The following is a 5934-nucleotide window of genomic DNA, read 5'->3' on the forward strand; positions in this document are numbered from 1 at the left end:
AGAAGAAAATAAGAAGAAGAAAAGAGAAGAGAGAGACAAGTAGAAAAAGAAAGAAAGAAAGAAAGAAAGAGAGAGAGAGAGAAAGAGAGAGAGAGAGAGAGAGAGAGAGAGAGAGAGAGAGAGAGAGAGAGAGAGAGAGAGAGAGAGAGAGAGAGAGAGAGAGAGAGAGAGAGAGAGAGAGAGAGAGAGAGAGAGAGAGAGAGAGAGAGAGAGTCGGTTGAGCCATCAATTGACTCAGAAAGAACTGCCACATCGAATGATATGTAGTGTGACATCCTCAATGCAGCTTTGTGACCCGAATGACTTTGACCTGACCTTGACCTGAGGTCAACATCCTAAAAAGACCTAATCTAAACAAAAAGTGTGTCATTCGACGCACCTGGCCACGACGAGCACGATTGTGCCACAATCGCGGCTCTGCTACCATTTGTGGCGAAGTTATTTATCAAAAACCAACCTCCTACTTTATGACATTTGACCTGACCTCAGCGGTCACCGGTTGGTGAAAGACCTTGAAATCGGATACCAATCGCTGTGGTTCGTAATGACGCAGACGCTGGCTTTTTCCGCAAGGTTCTATCTCAATTAGGAGCGAAATGGCTAAGGAAGGGGTCTTATCTACCCCCTCTTTACCGTGTTCGCGAACAGTTCATGAACGTCCGCGAACTGACGTTCGTTATTTGTTTACCAAAATTTGACCAATGACGTCACTTGTTCGCAAACGCATTTGTTCGTGAACAGTTTGTTTATGTTTGTGTATTTGAAAAAATTTAACACCAAACCCTGAACCCAGGTGAAAACAAATTGTGATCTGAGTTAAAGGTAGTGTGCCAGCTTTCCTGGACCGTATGGAGTTAATGGCCCAGATAAGGAGAACCAGATTTTTAGAACTTATCCATACCTTCAAAACTCATGGAAACGTCTTAAATTCTTCAAATTTTGAGTACCCCAGTGCGAAATTCGCCCCGACGGGTTGTCGGTCGTACCCCAACCACATTCCACACCACTATGAACAATAAATGCACACACTGAAATCGCTATTACCGATAGGCTCATCCAATCAAGTTTCGATAAACCCGTTCATCATCATCTGCTGCGGTTTCGAACACGCCTGATAGGTGGTGCGGTAGACCGCGCCCAAAGCCAGGGCCCCGGTAACGTGAGGTAGCCGAGTCGGGGCAGCGTGCGCTGACCCAGGCCGGGGCCGCGCGTCCTCCCGGTGTCATGTGATAGCCCGGGGCTGCCCGCGGGGATGCGGTAGACCGCGCCCAAAGCCGCGGCCCCGGCTTGGGTCAGCGCACGCTGCCCCGACTCGGCTACCTCACGTTACCGGGGTCCTGGCTTTGGGCGCGGCTTCTGCTCATACTTTGTGGTGCGGTGGTGGTGCGTCGGGCCGCGCGCTCTGACTTCGGCCAAGAAAAATGCGTCAGCTGATCATTGTCATTTCTGCCACTTTCATGTGGTGAGATGGGGTCATAACTTTAGAGACGGCTGTTTCATATCAGTTATTTTACATAAAATAATATTTCAAACCATAAATTAATGTTCGACAGCCAAATTAAAGAAACAATACCAATACAGGCTTACAGTTTAAATTCGACATTGTGTTGTCTACGATTAGACAGCTGATAACTCATTCCCGTACGTCGTAACTCTATAATGACCTTTGCTTATTGTCACATGTGCGCCGCATTCGCGATTGTTGCCGACGCCTGTTTGCAGGTCAGCCCACTACAGTTGTTATACATATCGAAAAACCGATAAACTTTTAGGCGAAAAAAGCACTATTTTAGGCCCATTTTTGATTTTTTTAACGATATTAGGTAAAAACAGAGGCTTCTTATCCTAGGAAAAATAAAATGAGAAATCATTGGAAGGTGGCACACTACCTTTAGCCCGCGCCCCGTAGGGGGGGGGGCCGAAACGGCCCCCCCTGTCCTTTTCGGTCGATAGCTCCTAAACGGCTGGAGATATCGCCACCAAACTTTCAGGACCCCTCCGGGCATCAATTTTACACATTGTGACCAAAAATTTTTCCAGAGGCTATGATAGGTTGGCCACAAATGACGTCAGAGTGACAACATGTTCTGTCATTTTCGACCGAAAAAAGACCTTCGCGAGAAGACCTGTCAGGACTACAGCTTTGAAGATACAGAAAAATGATCAAGACATAAAAGGTGTAGAATTGACAGGGCTACAAAACTGCTATCTCGAATTTTTGAAATTTTTGAGTTTTGACCCCCAAAAATCAAAAAAGCATTTTTTTATATATTCGCCAAAAAATCCAAAAAGTTTTTTGAGTTTCGAAAAAAAACCGGAATATATGTGATAGTGCTTACCGTCTTCTATCTACATACCAAATTTCAGATCGATACCTTGTTTTTTGGCCAAGTTATAGCGAAAAAACTGTTCAAAAATGATGACGTCAAATTTTCAAACTCAATTTTTGGCATTTCTAGAACTCGTAGAGCAAAACGAAGACCACCATTAGACTCCCCGTGACGAGCTTCATCGAATCGATACCCATTTTATGCAAAAATATCAACTTTGAAATTTGACCTAATTTGACCTGACCTTGACCTGACCTTCACAAAAACGTGACCTAGGCTGGCCCCAAAGGCTGCCTAACCCACATAATCGCATTTGTCATGTAAAATGGACCATAAAACATGTATCACACGACACATTCATATTGTGACCCCCGGTGACCTGACCTCGCTGTGACCTGACCTGGTATCAGTGACCTCAGATAGCAAAGTATGTGTTTGACGAACAATGTACCATCGATGGTTTTCAATAAATTACCAATTTACTCGCTTTCACAGCACATTTCTTGAATTGCCTGTGAACGGTGAAAATATGACCTTTGACCTGACCTGTGACGTCATCGGTTTGACCTAGGTCAATGAAATTTGGTCACAAGGTAGTTCCCGGGTGGGGCTATCGAACGCCGTTTGAATTTTGAAAATCGGCCGGTAAATTTCCGAGATCTTAGGGGGGGCCGAAACGGCCCCTCCCCTACGGGTGGTAGGGTCCGCCGGTAGCCCTACGGGGCGCGGGTTAAAGAACGCAAACCCACAGCATTCTCTCCCGCCGTATTCTGATGGGTAGGCTGTGCCGCATAACTCTAGTGTACTGCGGAACAGTCTACCACTAAAGTGCTAGGAGAAAATGTGAGGAAGCTTATTTTATATGACATTTTACATTGGCCATCGTTTCAACTTGCAAGGAATTTGGCTCAGCTCAGGCTTGGTTAACAACCTTTTATTATATCAAGGCTTGAAAATTAAGAATGCTATCCTTTTACATAGAGTTTGAATATCAATCAACGAGCTCAAAACCATTGGCGTCTGGTGTTGTGCGCATTTGTTCGTATAAAATGCCGTGACCTTTATTTCATTCAATTAGTGGTGATGTTAATTTTATTTCATCTAATCAAGATTTCAAACCCATCCTAATTATGCCGCAAATCAAATAATTCCCGGTGGCTGTCACCCGCTGTTTTCCGACGGTTGGAGGTGGCTGTCACCCGCTGTTTTCCGACGGTTGGAGGTGGCTGTCACTCGCTGTTTTCCGACGGTTGGAGGTGGCTGTCACCCGCTGTTTTCCGACGGTTGTCACCCGCTGTTTTCCGACGGTTGGATAACTTCTACCGCACACCAGCAGGAGCCACAGCTAACAATATTGCGGCGGGACCGCGCCTCCGCCAGTGCCACTCCCGCTCTGATCATCAGGGCCTCACGTCTCGTCCTGCGTCGCTCCACCTCCACGATGCGTCTGAAGTTCCGAGTTAGTGCGCCGAGCCGCGCTCACGCCATGTTTGTCTCCAGCCGAGTTAACTTAGAGCTCTAGGGATTCTGGTGAGCTGGAACCACGCGACGTCGCTCGGGGCTCGGAAAGGATGGCAGCACACCACTCACGACGCCGCCGCTTGGGGTCTGGGGACACGTGGGGCGGCTGGGCTCGGGCCAGCCGAGTAGGGCGGGTAGCTCCCAGCCGCCTCTCATCCCACTGAAATAGCGGCGAGTCCGAGGCATACGACGAGACAGGCTGGATGGGGCTGCAGCCTGCACATCACACACCGCCGCAGGGCCGCTAAAATATATCGGACGACTCCGATATGGAAATGTTGCTCGGCCTGCAGCTCGTGAGACCCACAGCTTCCCAAGAAGATCAAAAAGAAATAGAGACACGATAATCCGTCACAAAAAAGTTTGCATAAATTTTCAAAGTCTTTTTTTTTACATTTCAGGTTTAAACTCTTAACGGTCGACATAAATGTCGCTGCTCGAGGAAATAACACGAAAGATCACTATGCATTTCTTGCAAAATAACTTGGAAGCAATATATCTCTTACAGATGACGTTATTGAGTTCACGTAGGTAAACAATTTCCAGTGCATGCAACGTGACATTTAAATGAGACAGGGTGGCAGAGCTGCGCTCATTAACTTATCCGCACATTTGCCTCTGAACCCTGTAGTAATTGCATAAATAAACGGCGGCTAAACTCATTTATTTCCCTTCGTGACAGGTCAAGAGGCAACGGTCCAATAATGGGCAAATGAGCGCTTATCGCCAGCTACCGAGGGATGCTACGATGCACGTTGGTTGGGAGCATACCTAAGACGTCGGAGAGTAATTGCAGGACCGCAGGTGCCGTTTAATTTCAATTTCGTGGTACGGTAAGTGGGTTCTTGTTACGGCATGCAAGCAGTTAAATTTAAGAGATCGAGGACCCAAGGTTATGGTAAGTGGCAAGCTAAGGGTAAGTGTCAACTTCAAGTAAGTTGTCAATTGAATCGGCTCCCACCAGCGACCTGCATTTTGTTTGATCCACACCACACCGGTGTAATGTGTATAGACCTGCTTCCATGGGTCCTATGTCCAACGGTCAGGCCGTACGCATTCGGCAGCCCGTGGGTTGCGTTCAGAGCTGTTTGACAGGCCCAGCCCACATAGCGTGCTTTGAGCTCATTGCCGCGAACATAACCTAAATTATTCCGTCTGAATTATAAAACGGAACGTCTCGAGCTGCCATTTCCAGCGACGTTACCTGGAGTGCTACCGTGTTCTGAGGCCAGCAAGGATGGCGGTGCAAATCGAATTAGCTCAAATGGCAGAGGTTGTAGAGACGACGAAAGGTGAACACGCGCAGTTTGCGGGCTTTGTGAAATGAGCGACACAGCTCCACCGTCTACAGGTCCAGCGACACACAGACACGACGCGCATATGGCTATTGTTACGACCAGAGTTTCTAAGGCTCATTTGAGGGTTAGGCACTAGGCTGCTGAAATGGATATGTCTCGTACATAGATAAGCAAACTCGTATATGAAACTATTTAATATATTCAAAGATGAATTAAAATAGTTAAATCTAGATGAATTGATAAGTAAATTGTATGAATCATTTGTTGTATCTCAGCACCTGCTGAGAACAACCGCTCAGCGAGTCTGAAGTTACTATGTTGTACATACGGCAGCAGCCGCTCTTGCAGGCTGCAATACAGCGGGATATTGTGCCGCGAACAGAGTAATAACGCGTGCTTCGCAGAAAGCTGGTTCTCATCTGTTGTGTCACTAATGTAACAAATAACAATATTAGACAGGTCGGGGATGTACCGAGTTCCTGCATGATTTCCAGCATTGCAGATCCATGGACGCAATGGATATGGATAACACATGGCTTCCACGATACGATGCCGGCAGTGTCGATCACCAAACTCCATCGTATTTAGCACGCGTATCTAACACCTCATTAGCGCACACGAGAAGACAACGCGTGGCGTCACGCCTGCCATGGAGACACGCCATTCTTGTCCCGACCACAACACCTACAGCACCAACCGTCTTATGAAGTTCATCGTCTAGTTATGCTGTAGAAATGGATCTACACTTCCTCACGTCCCTTAGATACCACCAATGAAACTCAGCG

The sequence above is a fragment of the Amphibalanus amphitrite genome, unplaced genomic scaffold, assembly GCF_019059575.1.
Source record: "Amphibalanus amphitrite isolate SeventyFive unplaced genomic scaffold, NRLGWU_Aamphi_draft 000063F_arrow, whole genome shotgun sequence".
Taxonomy (NCBI): domain Eukaryota; kingdom Metazoa; phylum Arthropoda; class Thecostraca; order Balanomorpha; family Balanidae; genus Amphibalanus; species Amphibalanus amphitrite.